Raw genomic sequence first — 19,337 nt, forward strand, 5'->3', positions numbered from 1 at the left:
TGAATATACTAATATAGAGAACATCTTTAAATTCTTAAAAAAGCTAAAAAAATATATCAAAAGATCTGAATCCAGAAAAATAAAGAATCTCAACAAAGAACATAACTGACCTTAAATAACACATAGAGGTTGATAGGTTAAAAAAAAAAATTCTTCTTTGTATCATGTGTGTCAACATAGTTGAACTTCAGATGCTTTTTCCTTCCACCAGTTGTCTTGCATTTTATGTAGATTGGATTGCACTTTGGCCTGCAGAGTTTTGGAAGCTATGCACTTCAATACAGAAGAATGATCGTTCTGCCATTCACTATATGCCTTTGCTTTAAGGGCTTCCTTAATTTGTTCATTATTCTGGTGGAACCAGTCTTTATGAACTCTTGTCTGAAAAATGATCTTGAATGAGTGCCATTTTTCAATGCCATACTTTGATGAAAAATCATCTTCAAATTTGATTTTATAGAATGCACCTTTAAAAATTTGCAATATCCTCAATATTTTTTTACGAATCGCAAATAGAAAAGTTCTAAAAATTTACTGTAACCAGAATCAAGACAGCTTCCCAAATAACCAAACACACAACAGAGAATTAATCCTACTCACTAACAATAACAATGCTATTTACAAAAATCTAAACAAAATCAGCATCCAAATATCACAAAAACCTCTTTGACAATCAGAGATCTAACTCTTTTAGCTGAGCAATGCTGAGCAATGCTGAGCAATGCTGAGCAAGGCTCTGTGAGATGGTGATATATGCAATATCATTATGGTCCTGACAAGTCTGTGGTCTGTCCATCATTCAGTACCTTTCATGACATGTGTCACAGACCACAGACTTGTACATCACTGATGTTGCATTGACATAGTAGTTTTATATTTCTCAACCATCCTAAAGTAGGTGTTAGTAATACAGAGGCTGCGTTATCATTGATCTTGCCTACTCCTTGCCTTCCAAAAACTCCTTCCCAATTTTTGTAGTCACTTCCCACTTTTGCATTGAAATCCGTAAGGATTATCATTGTCATTCTGAGGATTGGATCTGATGATCTCATTGAATTATTCATAAAATTGTCCAAGACAAGTGAGGGTGGAAGCAAACACACTGATGATAGTAAGATGTTTTGATTTGCTCAAAGGTATGCATAGCTTTATGAGGTGTTCATTGATTCCTATTGAAATGGCTGGGATGTTTTTGAGCAAGGTTGTTCTAATGGCAAACCCTACACCATGGTTTATATCTGTATCCTGGGGTTTTCCTTTCCAGAAAACAGTGTATTCATCTCCTTCCTTTCTTAGTGAACCTTCATCAGTGAGTCTTGTTTCATTCAGTGCTGCAATATCCATTCCATAACGCTGAAGCTCATTTGCAACAAGCGCCGTTTGTCTTTCTGGTCTTGATGGATTACCTCTATTGAGTACTGTTTGGATATTCCATGTTCCCAAGATTAATCTGAGTTTTTTGCATCTCCACCTGTTGCTTTATCACGTATCCATCACTGCATGATTTGAAGGTGTGCATTTATAGGTTGGTGCTATTAATGAGTTTCCAAAAAGGCCCATGCATGAATAATTTTGTAGTGAGAAGATCGTTGCACAGCAACAATCCCACCCTCTCAGTCTGGGAAGCTTTGATCCAGTTACACAGAGAACCATTAGAACGAGAGACTGCCAGACTGCAGTGGATGACCAGGACTAGTTAAGATGCCATGTCCAGGCTCTAAAGCATTCCACAATACTTCCTGCCACTGCCTTCACAATTGTTGGATAATTGAATCATCTCTTCTGTTTGTTTTGCCGAAAGTTGATCAATCACATTTCACATGCAATAGGGCTGGCATAGCCTGTTTCAAGACTCCCTGAAGAGTTGCAGACCCAACTGGCTACCCTCAACCAGTTTCGTCAGTCCACCAAAGCTGTTGTCCAGGGGTGAACGCTGTTGTATGTGCTATCCAAGGAGCTACAGGTGAGAGCTGAGTGACAGATAAGGACCAGTAGCAGACAAGCTGGATTGAGAAGGACATAGTGTGCCTCCCTGCTAAAAGTACTACCTCTACTTGTCACCCCTAAGGGAGTAACAGGGTTTTATAGATAGCGAAACATTAGAAAAGATTCTGACTTGTGATCGCAACAGCTAATGAACTAGTTTAGGCCTATTGCCTAATTTAAAATGGATTCTAGCTAGTTTATGACCCATTTGATCTAGCCAGGTGAACGTAGGACATGTTAAAAAATCTATTGCCTCTTTTAACTAGCATCTTATCCAAATAAGTATTCAGGTAGGAAGGAAGCGTCTATTGGTCCATGTTCATATCTCCCGTCTCGGATGCTCGACACTTTCTCTTTGTGTCCTACTTGTTGAGTGAGAGGACTTACCATTGTTTCATTAGACAAAAGGTTACCATCATAATGTAGTATCTTTTGTATTGTTATAAGAGGCGTATCCTAGGTATTGCCTCTTATTTTATAGAAAGTATTGTTATATATGTTCATTCGATGTCATCCAACGAGGCATTGCCACCTCCTTTTCAAAAGAAAGGATGGTAAATCCTCTCAGGCTTTCCCGCTATACCTGGTGGGTAGAATAACATGTTTTCATTTGTTATGATACATTTTTCCCCAGCTTTACCACCTATTTGGGAGAGTTAGGATAGTATATGTTCATTCTTCATGATACTATCCTCCCAGTAATTCTGGAGGGTATAATGTATTAGCTATTCTGTTGTCATGATATCCTCCTCCCAAGCATTGCCTCCTCCTTTAGTTGTCTTGTATGTAATCCATTCATCATATTATCCTCCCAAAATATGCAATATCTTTGTTATTTTGACTGAAACATCAAAAAAAACTTTTGTTTTAATTTTTATCTTATTTTCTTTTTTCGATTTTAAATTAAGAAAAATTTGTAAATATTTTATGGTTGGAAAGAGAATAAAATAACACTTGCTTGTTTGACTTTTTATTGAAAAAAAAAAAACTTTCAGATTAAAAAAAAAAAAAAAAATTAATTTGATTACTATTTTTAATTTAATTTTATCCTTTTCATATCGATTAGTTTTGTCTTTTTATTGTTACTGCAACCCCTTTCTCCTGTTTGGCTTGAGCCAACTTCTTTGGCCTGCAGTACATTTTGAATAATGGCGGTCTTGAGCAAGTTCACACAAGATGGCTAGCCAAATACAAATCCACCATTGAAAGCTGAGTATCTGTTGATTTGATAGTCATCCTTGATGATTGTTGTTGAGATCCTCAGCTGCCTACCAAAACACTTGCACCCTTTCAGATAGTGGGGTAGAAAGTTCTCCCTCTAAACCGCATGTCCAAACTATCAGTGCAACAAGGTATATGACAGAGACATATGATTGAAGTGTTGGCGGAGAACAGCAGTTGAGACACCAGCTTATCAGCAATGCAAGGTGTGATGGAGGCAGTCTTTTGTCTTTTTCTTATTAATTAGTTTCATCGCAATGGTTTGGAATTAATTGCAAAATGAATGGGTGAAGTCTGCTAGTTTGAGTAATAGGTTAGAAATTTAATTTTATGCATTCATATGAAAAATGTATGGAAAAAATAACTTAATAATAACAGTCCGAACGTTACAATTATGGCTATTTCAAACTTAAGTGTGACAAACTAATAGAAATGCTATCTTAAACTCAATTGTAACAGATCCAGAAAATGCTATTTCAAACTTGAGCATGACAGACTGACTAAGAGACAACCTTTTGAAAAAGACAGATGAACAAAAATGTATGAATAAAAAAAATGCTTTTTTAAAATATCTTTGTTATTTTGACTGAAACGTCAAACAAATCTTTTGTTTTGATTTTTTTCTTTTTCAGATCATATTAACACAGTTTAGTGACCTTTATTTGCACATGTCTAATCTTCATTATTCATTTGTTAAGATGCTCTCAAGTAGATTTGCCTGTGGATTAAGAACCTTGATATAAAGTTAATTCTAGAAGACTAATAGCTTTTGTTTTTATTCAAAATCTTAACATAAGTTGTGATAATTTGTTTACAACTTGTATTCTTTGTTTGAACAGCTTAAACTCTGATGGTAGAAATATTTTCTTTTTTGGTTTTATCTTTGAAGAGTTTTATGACTTTCTATGAAATAATCATCCAACAATTATGGCCACTCTCCTACTAGTTTTGATATATTATAGAAAAAAAATGAATCTTGGATAATGTTTAACACATTTTCCCTATAATCTTTTGTTTAAAACAATTTCGTTTTTGATAACAGAAATAGATCATTGTGCTAATTGGTATAAAAATAAATCTGGCAAAAATAAAATAAGAAATGACATGTAAATTGTAACTTGCAAATTTACAGAAAAACTGTTTTCATACGTATTTTATAGCATTTTATTTAAACTGATTATTTATATAAAAGTAAGAATGATAAGATGAAAAAAAAAACAGCAAATATTATTTTTCTTACGTATGCACAAATGAAAGGTGAGAATAAATTCTTAAAAGTTAAAAAAAACAGCAAAGATTATTTTTCTTACGTATGCGCAAATGAAAGGTGAGAATAAATTCTTAAAAGTTAAAAAAAACAGCAAAGATTATTTTTCTTACATATGCACAAATGAAAGGTGAGAATAAATTCTTAAAAGTTAAAAAAAACAGCAAAGATTATTTTTCTTATGTATGCGCAAATGAAAGGTGAGAATAAATTCTGAAAAGTTAAAAAAAACAAAAAAACAGCAAAGATCATTTTTCTTACATATGCACAAATAAAAGGTGAGAATAAATTCTTAAAATTTAAAAAAAAACAAAAAAACAGCAAAGATTATTTTTCTTACATATGCACAAATAAAAGGTGAGAATAAATTCTTAAAAGTTAAAAAAAACAAAAAAACAGCAAAGATTATTTTTCTTACATATACACAAATAAAAGGTGAGAATAAATTCTTAAAAGTTAAAAAAAACAAAAAAACAGCAAAGATTATTTTTCTTACATATGCACAAATGAAAGGTGAGAATAAATTCTTAAAAGTTAAAAAAAAACAGCAAAGATTATTTTTCTTACATATACACAAATAAAAGGTGAGAATAAATTCTTAAAAGTAAAAAAAAAAAAAAAACAGCAAAGATTATTTTTCTTACATATGCACGAATAAAAGGTGAGAATAAATTCTTAAAATTTAAAAAAAAACAAAAAAACAGCAAAGATTATTTTTCTTACATATACACAAATAAAAGGTGAGAATAAATTCTTAAAATTTAAAAAAAAACAAAAAAACAGCAAAGATTATTTTTCTTAGATATACACAAATAAAAGGTGAGAATAAATTCTTAAAATTTAAAAAAAAACAAAAAAACAGCAAAGATTATTTTTCTTACATATGCACAAATAAAAGGTGAGAATAAATTCTTAAAAGTAAAAAAAAAAAAAAAAACAGCAAAGATCATTTTTCTTACATATACACAAATGAAAGGTGAAAATAAATTCTTAAAAGTTAAAAAAACAAAAAAACAGCAAAGATCATTTTTCTTACATATGCACAAATGAAAGGTGAGAATAAATTCTTAAAATTTAAAAAAAAACAAGAAAACAGCAAAGATTATTTTTCTTACATATACACAAATAAAAGGTGAGAATAAATTCTTAAAAGTTAAAAAAACAAAAAAACAGCAAAGATCATTTTTCTTACATATACACAAATAAAAGGTGAGAATAAATTCTTAAAAGTAAAAAAAAAAAAAAAAAACAGCAAAGATTATTTTTCTTACATATGCACAAATAAAAGGTGAGAATAAATTCTTAAAATTTAAAAAAAAAACAAAAAACAGCAAAGATTATTTTTCTTACATATACACAAATGAAAGGTGAAAATAAATTCTTAAAAGTTAAAAAAACAAAAAAACAGCAAAGATCATTTTTCTTACATATGCACAAATAAAAGGTGAGAATAAATTCTTAAAAGTTAAAAAAAACAGCAAAGATTATTTTTCTTACATATACACAAATAAAAGGTGAGAATAAATTCTTAAAAGTAAAAAAACAAAAAAAAAACAGCAAAGATTATTTTTCTTACATATACACAAATAAAAGGTGAGAATAAATTCTTAAAATTTAAAAAAAAACAAAAAAACAGCAAAGATTATTTTTCTTACATATACACTAATGAAAGGTGAAAATAAATTCTTAAAAGTTAAAAAAACAAAAAAACAGCAAAGATCATTTTTCTTACATATGCACAAATGAAAGGTGAGAATAAATTCTTAAAATTTAAAAAAAAACAAAAAAACAGCAAAGATTATTTTTCTTACATATACACAAATAAAAGGTGAAAATAAATTCTTAAAAGTTAAAAAAACAAAAAAACAGCAAAGATCATTTTTCTTACATATACACAAATAAAAGGTGAGAATAAATTCTTAAAATTTAAAAAAAAAACAAAAAAACAGCAAAGATTATTTTTCTTACATATACACAAATAAAAGGTGAGAATAAATTCTTAAAAGTTAAAAAAAACAAAAAAACAGCAAAGATTATTTTTTTTACATATGCACAAATGAAAGGTGAGAATAAATTCTTAAAAGTTAAAAAAAACAGCAAAGATTATTTTTCTTACATATACACAAATAAAAGGTGAGAATAAATTCTTAAAAGTAAAAAAAAACAAAAAAACAGCAAAGATTATTTTTCTTACATATGCACAAATAAAAGGTGAGAATAAATTCTTAAAATTTAAAAAAAAACAAAAAAACAGCAAAGATTATTTTTCTTACATATACACAAATGAAAGGTGAAAATAAATTCTTAAAAGTTAAAAAAACAAAAAAACAGCAAAGATTATTTTTCTTACATATGCACAAATGAAAGGTGAGAATAAATTCTTAAAAGTTAAAAAAAACAGCAAAGATTATTTTTCTTACATATACACAAATAAAAGGTGAGAATAAATTCTTAAAAGTAAAAAAAAAAAAAAAAAACAGCAAAGATTATTTTTCTTACATATGCACAAATAAAAGGTGACATTAAATTCTTAAAATTTAAAAAAAAACAAAATAACAGCAAAGATTATTTTTCTTACATATACACAAATAAAAGGTGAGAATAAATTCTTAAAAGTTAAAAAAAACAAAAAAACAGCAAAGATTATTTTTCTTACATATGCACAAATGAAAGGTGAGAATAAATTCTTAAAAGTTAAAAAAAACAGCAAAGATTATTTTTCTTACATATACACAAATAAAAGGTGAGAATAAATTCTTAAAAGTAAAAAAAACAAAAAAACAGCAAAGATTATTTTTCTTACATATACACAAATAAAAGGTGAGAATAAATTCTTAAAAGTTAAAAAAAACAAAAAAACAGCAAAGATCATTTTTCTTACATATACACAAATAAAAGGTGAGAATAAATTCTTAAAAGTAAAAAAAAACAAAAAAACAGCAAAGATTATTTTTCTTACATATGCACAAATGAAAGGTGAGAATAAATTCTTAAAAGTTAAAAAAAAACAGCAAAGATTATTTTTCTTACATATGCACAAATAAAAGGTGAGAATAAATTCTTAAAAGTAAAAAAAAACAAAAAAACAGCAAAGATTATTATTCTTACATATGCACAAATAAAAGGTGAGCAAAGATTCTTTTTCTTACGTATGTGCAAATGAAAGGTGAGAATAAATTCTTAAAAGTTAAAAAAAACAAAAAAACAGCAAAGATTATTTTTCTTACATATACACAAATAAAAGGTGAGAATAAATTCTTAAAAGTAAAAAAAACAAAAAACAGCAAAGATTATTATTCTTACATATGCACAAATAAAAGGTGAGAATAAATTCTTAAAAGTAAAAAAAAACAAAAAAACAGCAAAGATTATTATTCTTACATATGCACAAATAAAAGGTGAGCAAAGATTCTTTTTCTTACGTATGTGCAAATGAAAGGTGAGAATAAATTCTTAAAAGTAAAAAAAAACAAAAAAACAGCAAAGATTATTTTTCTTACATATGCACAAATAAAAGGTGAGAATAAATTCTTAAAATTTAAAAAAAAACAAAAAAACAGCAAAGATTATTTTTCTTACATATACACAAATAAAAGGTGAGAATAAATTCTTAAAAGTTAAAAAAAACAAAAAAAACAGCAAAGATTATTTTTCTTACATATACACAAATAAAAGGTGAGATTAAATTCTTAAAAGTTAAAAAAAACAAAAAAACAGCAAAGATTATTTTTCTTACATATACACAAATAAAAGGTGAGAATAAATTCTTAAAAGTTAAAAAAAACAAAAAAACAGCAAAGATTATTTTTCTTACATATGCACAAATAAAAGGTGAGAATAAATTCTTAAAAGTTAAAAAAAAAAAAAAAAAAAAAAGTTAAGAAAATTTTATACATATTTGCAATAAAGTTTTCTTTATTTCCATTTATTTATCTTTATTTTGAAATAGCATTTTAATCACTTTATGCATAGATTAAATGGACACATCTTAAGAATTGATTCATTTTTTGGAGTGTACAAAAACGATTAGTAATTTGCCATTTGAAAGAAAAACTTAAATTCTATTTACAAATAATCATAATATTTAATAATTAGTAAATTAAAAAAAAATCATGATTGATCTTTTAGTTTATGAAAACTTTGTAAGATAAAATAATAATGGTTAATATTCTATGTATTCATCGAACTACTGTTCACGTTTTGGTCGATATAACCTCCGACTTTCTTCAGGTGTATTCTGTCGAACTCCTATATAATTCGCAAGTGTATTTTTTGGTCACCCACACTGAAGATTGAACCTTCAACCTTCACTTGTACAGTTAATTTTTCCCAATACTCTAACCACTGCGTCACAGGTTCTTGTGGACAATTCCGCAATAATACAAATAACGAATTCTCATCTCAAAAATTCAGAAACGTTAATATTCTAGTTTAAACAACTTTACACTCATAATTCTGTTTTCTTTAAGTATATATTTAGTTCTTTTTATTTTTTTTCTATACATTGGAACAGTTTTTCAAAAAAATTAGGCAGCTGTATGCTCATTGCAGTGGAGTTGGAACAAAATTCGTTGCATAACAAGTGTGTGCTCATTGTCAGACTCCAGATAAAACAACATATATTGAAACCTTTGCTCATTAAGTAGGTGTTTTTTTTTTTTCTTTTTATAATTTATGAAGTCTTAAAAACATGCTCATCCTCTTTTAAATTAACAGAAGACATTTGGGCCATAATGACAGAAGTTTATAATTTATATAAATAATCATTTTAATATTTTCTTTTAAACGTTAAAATATGGATGTAGAAATTAAATAAAAATCTCACAGAAACATTAGCATTTGTATTGATTTTTTTTATGTAAATCTTCCAAATGAAGATCCAAAAGATGGGCATAACTACCATGTCAGTATACATTTTAAAAAATTGTCAAAATTGATTTGTTTAGTTTTTCTTTGTCTTTTCTTGAGAAACTTTTTTCTTAATAGAAACCAAAATGTGCAGTTTATGGAGACGTGAACATATAAGTGTTTGTGATCACAAAACTAAAATATTAAGACATGATATATTCAAAAATATACAATAAAAGAGATAATCAAGTGTTAATGGTTTTCAATTTGAAAACGTTGGTTTCATTGTATAACTTCCAGTTGTTGAACCAAAATGGTAATAGTTCATTCTACTTGACCATATTTCCATTTGGTCATGTAAATTATATGATTTAAATATTAAAACATTTACTTGGTAATCTGGAACTAACAATGATGAGTATTTTAACAACGTAAGAATTTGCAGATCAAGTGAAATGCATCTGCTACTAAATCACATTGAAGCGCTATCCTTATTTGAAATGAAATAATGATCTTTTTTCTATTGATTTTTTTAACTAATTGTGCTTTCAATCAATTGAGTTGGAAGCAGAAATTGATTTAAAAAAATAATTTGAAAAGATATTCCATTGCAGGATAATGTTTGAATTTCTACACATTGTTACATTCCCTATTAGATACTGACTTTATAATCAATCAAGACTAAAAAAGATACTTCTTTAAAACTGGATAAAATAAGTTTCTTTTTTTTTTTTTTAACAAATACTTAACTTTTTATACTAAAATTACTAAAATGTGAAATTAAAATGAGACTTGGAGGCTCGATGTTTCACCCGTCTTATGCAGGCTTTCTCAAAAGGGATGGTCAATGACGAGAGGGTTGAATGTTTACGGCTATATATACTAATAGGAGTGAATCTTTATGTAAATCAAACATTCATATACATATATACAGTTTGATGGTTGTAAAAAATATATAAAATAAATTATGAAGGGAGTATTTAGGTTTATCCTATATCTGAATTGTTTTTATTAACGATTTTTGATGCATACAGAGAAATATGGAAGAAGCCATTTCATTGCTTAATTGTATTAGTAGATTGGGAAATGAGAGGAGATTCAATTAAACGATGTGTTGATTTATTGTATATGGGTTTTAGGAGAGTTACATTATTAAAGTCAAATCGGTGATCATTCTCCATAATGTGACAGAAAATAGCATTAAGTGTATTATTATTTTTCACATCTCTTTTGTGTTCATATAGCCTCTTATCAAGATTATGTTGCATTTCTCTTATGTATATTTTGCCACAATTAAGGTAGGGTATCGAGTATACTGCGGCTTTGATCTTAGTCTTAGTGTTAGATACAGATTTGCAAGTTAGATCTGATTGTCAAGGAGATTTTTGTGAGATTTGGTTGTTATTGTTAGGGGGTAGGATTAATTTTCTGTTATGTGTTTGGTTAGGGGGGGCTGTCTTGATTCTGGTTACAGTAAATTTTTAGAGCTTTTCTTTTTGCGATTAGTAAAAAATATTAAGGGTTTTGCAAATTCTTAAAGGTGCATTCTATGTAATCAAATTGTTCATTTATATATTGTTTGATGCATATTCTTAGGGCTCTGAGATAAAACCCAATTATAAAACCTCTTTTTATTTATCATTGTGGTGTGAGTAGAAATGTATATAATTATTTTTATTAGTTACTTTGCAATAAACAAAAAACTTATTTATTAGATGTATGCCTAGAAAAAATATGGAATTTTTGTTTTCTTTTTCATAAGTGTATTTTATAGTAGGTTCGATTTTATTTAGTTTGTTAGTAATGTTCTCTGTCTTGGATGACTTGGGAGGAAAATTAAAATGTTGTCTATGTATCTATAATAAGACATGCCCTTGGGCAATTTGTATTTTAAGGGTCCAGTTTCTATAAACTCCAAAAATAAACATGCCAAGATCCAGCTAAGGGAGTTAGCCATGAGTAATCCAAACTTCTGTTTGTAACAGAGTTTGTCAAATGTGAAATACGTCATATCAACATAGACTTATAATGTTAATTATACTATCAGTTAGAAAAGGTAAGTTAAGTTTTATTTTGTTCAAATGTTTTAGAAGTAGGTTAAGGCATTTCTTGGTAGGAATATTAGTATATAAGGATTCAATGTCGAGGCTGTTTATAGTTTTGTTTTTCATATAAAGGTTTTTTATTTTAGTTAGTAGGCCACCGGAGTTTTTTTATATGGGAATTGCTAATTGTGCCTAATAGTGGAGTTAATAGTTTTGCAGTGGCTTGTGCTATTTTAGGGGTAGCACTGTCAAGATTTTGTATTATAAATTTATACTAAAATGTATAAATTTATAATAACAGAAAGCAAGTGGTTAGTTGATGTAGTAAAAAAAAAAAAAAAAAATTGTGCAAACCTTTTACCACTGGCAATGCCCGCTTCAGAGAGTGAAAGAAGAAGAAGAGAATGGCCACTGCGTCTATTTATAGACTAGAGATCATGGGAAGAGTATGCAAATAACTTTGGACGGTTTTTTCCTATAAAAAGCCTGTATTTGGGAGAGAGGGTGTCTTTTTTGTTTGGCAGAAGCAATTGCTGTCAGAAGTGCATTGGACTGCAGGATTGAAGAGTGAAGATTGAGTTGTGGGGTCATTGTATTTAACCACAAGCTATTTCGGCAAAGAACAGATCATGGAATTTGGGATGTTGAGATTGGGAAAAGATGTGATACCACCTTTTAGTGGAGAAGGTGATGTAGTCGGATGGATAAAGAAAGTAAAACTGGTGGCTAAGCTTCAACATGTGCCAGACCTTGCCAGTTTTATTCCACTTTTTTTGCAGGGAGATGCACTCGCTCTCTATCTTGAGATGAATAATGCAGAACAAGAAGATGCAGAACTGATAGAGATGAGACTCGTGACCGCCTTCACTGAGGGGCCTTTTGAGGCATATGAAAAACTGCAATGATTCAAGTGGACAGGAGAATCGGTGGATGCTTATGCTAATAAAATCAAAAGATTGGCTGGACTGGCGGGATATCTGGGAAGAGGGCTGGAACATACAGCCAAACTGACATTCATAACTGGATTCCCAGACGATGTGGCATTACAGCAGCTACCGAATATAGAGAGAATGGATGTCAGCAAACTGATACCGACTGCATGGCTTTTAGTCAGCAAAAGAGTCGTAGAAACTCGGACATTGGCCGCAAGTGCGCAAACTAATGAGACTAATAAGGGAAAGAAAGAATCAAGCCATCAGTGCTTTAGATGTCAAGGACCGCACCTAAAAAAAGATTGCACAGAGATCCCTAGGGCCAGGGCAACATGCTACAATTGTGGAAAATTTGGCCACATTGCGAGATATTGTCCTCTGATTCAGGGAAACTGGCAAGGGGGAGCTTCTGCGCCGCAAGCTACCCTAGCAATGAAATGAAGGCGCGATACTGGCCTCTTCCTATAATAGAAGTAGAGGTGAATGATTCTGTAATGACTGCACTTGTCGATACTGGGTGCACCACTACTTTAATCAATTCCAAACTTTTGAAGGGATATGGAAGGAGCGGTACAGTGAAAGCAGTTGATGGGAGGAATATAGAATGTAAAGGAGCCAGACAAGTGGAGATAAAAGTCTGTGGAATGCACGTAAAGGTGAGGGCAATCTTGATGAATCACATTGTTGATGGGATCGACGTCATAATTGGAATGGACGTGATTAATGAGTTGGGAGGTGTAACTATAAAGAAAGCCAAAGTGAAGTTTGGAGATATACAATGTGCCGTGGCTGCCCATCAGCTGAATGTTTGCAAAATCGAGGATAAAGACTTTGAAGCAAACTTCGATGGAGATAAATGGACAGTAAGATGGACATGGAAGGGAGAGCCTCCAGTATTGCAGAACAAAGTCCAATATTATAAAAATACTCTGGAAGGCGATAAGAAATTAGAATTCGAGAAAGAGGTGGAAAGATGGATATCGGATGGTATTCTGTTACCATGGAAAGGAGAAAGAAAAGGCGTGTTGCCATTGATGGCAGTATTTCAGGCCACAAAAGGGAAAGTTAGGCCAGTGTTCGACTTTCGTGAGTTGAACCGTTTTGTGTCATACAGGGAGCGACATAATAGATGTATGTGATGAAAAGATAAGAAAGTGGAGACAGTTGGTAGGAGGGACCGCAATAGTGGACCTTAAGTCTGCCTACCTGCAACTACATGTGGCAAAGGAACTATGGCAGTACCAGCTGGTCTGTTATAAAGGAAAAACCTATTGCCTAACACGATTAGGATTCGGACTTAATGTCGCACCAAAGATTATGGCAGCCATTTTAAAAACAGTATTAAAGAAAGGAAGTAGGACGAAAGAGGCCACTGATTCATACATTGATGATATAATGGTAGACGTAACGAAAATATTGACACAGGAAGTTGTGGAACATTTGAAGGGGTTTGGGTTAGCAACAAAATCTCCGGAATCCCTGGACGGAGGAGCGGCACTGGGCCTTAAGCTTATGAAAAATAAGATGGGTGCACTAATGTTCAGGAGAGGCAACGAGATCCCAGAGATGGGAGGAGAAATTAGTAGGCGGGAGCTATTTTCGATCTGTGGTAAATTATTGGGGCACTATCCAATTGCTGGATGGCTGCGATTAGCATGCAGTTATGTGAAAAGAAGAGCAAATGGAATGGATTGGGAAGAAAAGGTTGATTGCAGAACCATGAAAGTGATGCAGGAGGTTCTAGCTGAGGTGAAAAAAGAAGACCCTGTTAATGGCGCTTGGCACATACCTGAAGTGAGCACAGGAGTCGTGTGGTGTGATGCAAGCAGTTTTGCAACTGGCGTGGTTGTCGAGATTGGCGGTGTGGTGGCGGAAGATGCAACTTGGCTGAGGAAAAGTGATGACTTTAATCACATTAACATAGCTGAATTAGATGCTGTTCTAAAGGGTGTCAATTTAGCTATCAAATGGAGACTGACAAATATTGAAATAAGAACTGATTCAGCCACTGTACTCAGTTGGGTGAACTCTACTGTGGAGGAGAGTGGCAGAATACGAACAAAGGGTGCCGGAGAAGTGATAATAAAGCGGAGATTAGGAATGCTTAGAGAGTTGATGTCTGAATTGAAACTGCAAATAAAAGCAGTGTTTGTGCCTTCTGAAAGAAACAAGGCAGATGCGCTAACACGGATAAAAAAACAGTGGTTAATTGAGAAAGAGGAGGCACCGATATGCTGTCTTGGAATTGGAGAAATTAAAGAGTTGCATGACATGCATCACATGGGAGTGGAGAGAACATTATATTTGGTGAGGCAAGTGGATCCGAATGTAAAACGGGAAGAAATTCAGATGATAGTAAAGAACTGTGTTCGGTGTCAATCGATCGATCCTGCCCCAAATATACATAATCCTGGGGAAATTGGAGTTTTAACAAACTGGACGAGACTAGCTATTGACATAGCACACTACCGAGGGGGAGCGTACTTATCAATAATTGATTGTGGGCCAAGTAGACTGGCGATATGGAAGGAACTGCGAGTGGAAGCCGCATCTGCAGTTGCAACTGAATTAGAAAAGGTGATGCTTGAACGAGGTCTAGTAAGGGAGGTAATAATGGACAATGGCACTGTTTTTCGCTCAGAAATCTTTCAGACGATGCTAAAAAAATGGAAGATTAAAAGTTATTACAGGGCAGCCTACAGACCTGGAGGAAATGGCATTGTGGAGCGACATCATCGGACCGTGAAAGCAATAGCTGAGAGAGGAAGAATATCGCCTGAAGAGGCCACATTTTGGTACAACATGTCCCCTAAGGTCGGGCAAAGAGATGACACAGTACCACATAGAGCAATCTTTAATTACGAATGGAGGCATCCTAGAGACATGTCACCGGAAATTAATGATCAAGGACCAGCCAGAATCCAAATAGGAGAAGAAGTTTGGGTGAAACCGCCTAATGCCCGATGCACAACGCAGTGGGGAAGAGGAGTGATAACAGGAGTGCAATCCCCAAACAACTTAAGTGTCAATGGAATGCCACGACATGTTTTAGATTTAAGGCGTGTGCTCCATTTAGGTGATGAGGGTGGTGGTACTGAGCCAGGGAGTGATGAAGATGAACCGGTGCCGATGCAGAGACCGCAAAGAGAACGCAATGCGCCGATCTGGACACGGGATTATGAGATGTGAATGATCTTTAATGATCATGGGGGCGTGTAGTAAAAAAAAAAAAAAAAAAAAAAATCGTGCAAACCTTTTACCACTGGCAACGCCCGCTTCAGAGAGTGAAAGAAGAAAGAAGAAGAAGAGAATGGCCACTGCATCTATTTATAGACTAGAGATCATGGGAAGAGTATGCAAATAACTTTGGACGGTTTTTTCCTATAAAAAGCCTGTATTTGGGAGAGAGGGTGTCTTTTTTGCTTGGCAGAAGCAATTGCTGTCAGAAGTGCATTGGACTGCAGGATTGAAGAGTGAAGATTGAGTTGTGGGGTCATTGTATTTAACCACAGTTGAATTTGTTCAAGCAAAGTACAGAAATGCTAAAAACTTCACAAAATCTAAACAGATCATCAAATATAGAACAAGAACCTCATTTAAATGAAATTTTTTGTAAACATAGAAAGTCCGCACAAAATTGTAAATATTTATTTAGAAAGAAACAGAGGATAAATAGAGAAATAAGAAAGAGAGTAAAGAGAGAGAAGTAGGGATAAGAAAGAGAGAGGGAGAAGCGAGAAATGCTCAATACAAGAGTAGAGCTGAGTAAAGTATGAAAATATATTTATGGCAATTAAGCTACATACAGACGTCCATGTTTTATACGGAATCCTCAGGCTAAGTGCACAGATTATTTTGTTATGCTTGTTTTATATATCCACGTGGTGTCAAGTCTAGATAACTAGCCAATCAGATTCATTGTTATTTCTCTCCCGTGGATTATATTTTCATCAGCCAATGGCTGAGCTTCTCGGAGAAATTATCTTCCTTACATTTTGAGCCTTTTAGGTCATTATTTACAATTATTTCTACTGTAATAATTTTCTGTAACAGAATAATTTTGGGATGCAAAATCATGTTACACTTTTTGCAAAGGATGCAAAGGAAGAATCAATAGTCATTAAAATATGAGAATCAAATATTAATGTGTCAGATGTTTTGCTATTCAAGTCCAACATGGGCAATCCAACCAGATAACTTTATATTTTATTATTTTTCCTCTTACATAACAAATCAACTGATTTTTCTGGTGATTTTTCCTTAGAAACTTTGCAGGCTATACTACGTTTCCCTGTTTATTGAGCTGAATTTTATACAGAGGTTGATCAGGTGATGCAATGCAGTTGTATTGTCTTCAAGAGTGAAGTGATATTTTGGAAATGATTATCTACAGTATTTATAAAATGTAATGCCTCATTACTTGACAGAATTGTCTTTAAGACAATTCATTTTGGTGGTGTAGTAGTTTTTGTTTTGTCAATAAATTTGGATGTTTAAATGTAGACATTATTTTAACTTGCATTAAATTTATATGAATTTATTTTTTAAATTTGAGAAGAGTCAATGTTATTTAAAATAACTGTATAAAATAATCTTGTTGGAAAATTCTCTTAAAAGTTATAAAAAGAGTTTTCATCTTATATCATGATAAATCAACATAAACGCATAATTGTGTTGAGTTTTTTTTTTTAAGTGGATTAAATGGGTAGAATTTGGCACAATTTTTTTTTTTCTAAACAACTTCATTGTTATATTGTATCCATAGATTGACTGATTTTCCTGTTCTTTGTTTTCTTAGATGTAAAGATGAACACAATAGAAAAATTAATCTTTTCTCTTTAATTTAGGAGTTACAAATAAACAATTGTATTTTGCATTTAAAAACTATTTTCTGTTGACGATTTAAAGACTTTAAATCACCTTTGAATTTTAGAAATCCACAATGTAAAGCCAGTGTAGGCAATTAATTTATGATAATAATACATTTTGATATTTTAGACATATAGTGTATAACATTTTTTTTTTTTTTTTCTAATACACTATATCACTATTTTTATTTTAACCGTATCATGTCCCATTTCACTTGATTTTATTAATAAAATTTAAAAAGAAAGGAAGAAAGGACAAAAAGTAAATCCCTCGATCCAGTTTATGAAAAATGAGAGCGAAACCACTCAGTTGGCCTCCCCCATTAAATTGTTTTTTTCTCTCATTTCCCGCTTTTAATCATGAATATCAAAACGAGTTTTCCTGTCATGATTGCAATAATAAGTCATTATTGTTTATTGACTAGAAAACCTGGATTCTGCTTGATATTACCTACAGTTTCATCTGCAGAACATATTTTTCCTCTTACAGATTTTTCTGGTGATTTTCCTTAGAAACTGTGCAGGCTATACTACGTTTCCCTGTTTATTGAGCTGAATTTTATACAGAGGTTGATCAGGTGGTGCAATGCAGTTGTATTGTCTTCACTTTTTCATTCAGACAGGCGAGCAAGATTTGGCATAAGGGCAGATCAAACATAGTTGGCAGATTGAAATTGTGGACAAGTTCTAGATCTTATATAATGTTGGATATTTTTATCTCTTAAAAATGGATTAAAATGTCTGATTATGTATGCACAAGCATTTGTAAATGAATCAGGGGCCTTCGAGAGGTTGAAACCCAATTACAGGAGACCAAATCAGATCTTTTCTTCCTAAGCAAAACTGGCATTGGACCGACTATTTCTATAGATGAGTTCATAATTAAAGGATATTCTAATTTAACATCCAAATCTGACCTCCAAGATCGACATGGGTATGGAATATATGCCTACATTAGAGATGGCTTTCCATGTGGTTGGGACATCTCCAGAGAAGACCCTAAATTGCCCTACATGTGCTTCTAGGTTGCGCTTGCTCACACCACTGAGTTTATATTTACCCTCTATCGCCCCCATAACAGAATTACTATCTTTTAGGGCATATCTGAGAAAATTGACCATATCCTATTTTCTCATCCTTCTACTAACATTTACATCTGTGGAGACTTCAATGTAAAATGGTTAGCCAACTCAAACAAGACATGATGAGCAGAGGTTCTGTCACGATTTTTCCATTATTTATAACCTAACTCAGATTGTTCACGAATCCATCCGTGTACCCGACACTGATGGTCAATATGCAAGTGTCCTAGACCTTTTTCTTACAACTTACCCTGAGCTATGTTTATCCTCTATTCTGTCTCCACTGGGATCTTCTGACAACTCAGGTGTCTCCGTTAAGATAAAAACAAAATGTAATAAGTCCTCTTACATATACCTCTCCATCATACAGTATATCAATACTCAATGGCTAACTGGGATAGTTTCCGTACATTTATATCCGATCTACCTTTCCATTCCGTGTTTAAAAAGAATGTGCCCTCTATAGTATCAGACCTGATGAAGTGGTTGATTGTAGGTATGGTCCGCTTCATACCCTCCAAAAAAATTCCAGCAAAAAGTAACAGCCAGTCGTGGTTCTCTCCAGAATGTGCTGCTGCCATTGTGTACAGAAATCACTATTTCCATTGCTTCCAACATAGTAGATGTACTGAAAACTAAAGCCGCTTTCAGCACTGCCAGCAACTACTGTAAAAGAGTAATAAAGAATGCAAGAAAGTTGTATGTTCACTCCGTCAAATCCAAAGTAGCTGAGCAGCAGCTTGGTTCCCACCAGTTTTGGCAAACAACAAACAGGGTCCTAAATAGAAGTGTGTGCTCTATCTCAACCATCATCAATGGACCTGAGGTAATCTTATCAGAATCAGACAAAGCCAAACTCTTTGCCAAGAACTTTGCAGCTAATTCTACCCTATGCGATCAGGGCTACCAAACCCCCGTATTTCCTCCTGTGTTTGTGCAACATATAAATATCTGTACACGATGTTGCCAAGCTAATCAAAAACCTCGATTCCAGTAATGCAACTGGCCCTGACGGCATTCCTATTGTAGTGCTCAAAACATGAGAACTAGCTCCCATACTTACCAAGCTGTTTAAGCATTGTGTTAAA

At 32.2% G+C, this 19,337-nt stretch overlaps 1 protein-coding gene across 21 annotated transcripts in view; it reads left to right on the forward strand.

The window, feature by feature from the left end:
- LOC145276852 (aryl hydrocarbon receptor nuclear translocator homolog) overlaps nt 1-19,337 on the forward strand; it is a 281,732-nt gene that overhangs the window by 42,903 nt on the left and 219,492 nt on the right. The gene's annotated exons all lie outside the window — the stretch shown is intronic.

The sequence above is a fragment of the Euprymna scolopes genome, chromosome 5 (genome assembly GCF_053919585.1).
Source record: "Euprymna scolopes isolate OS-2025 chromosome 5, ASM5391958v1, whole genome shotgun sequence".
Lineage (NCBI taxonomy): Eukaryota > Metazoa > Mollusca > Cephalopoda > Sepiida > Sepiolidae > Euprymna > Euprymna scolopes.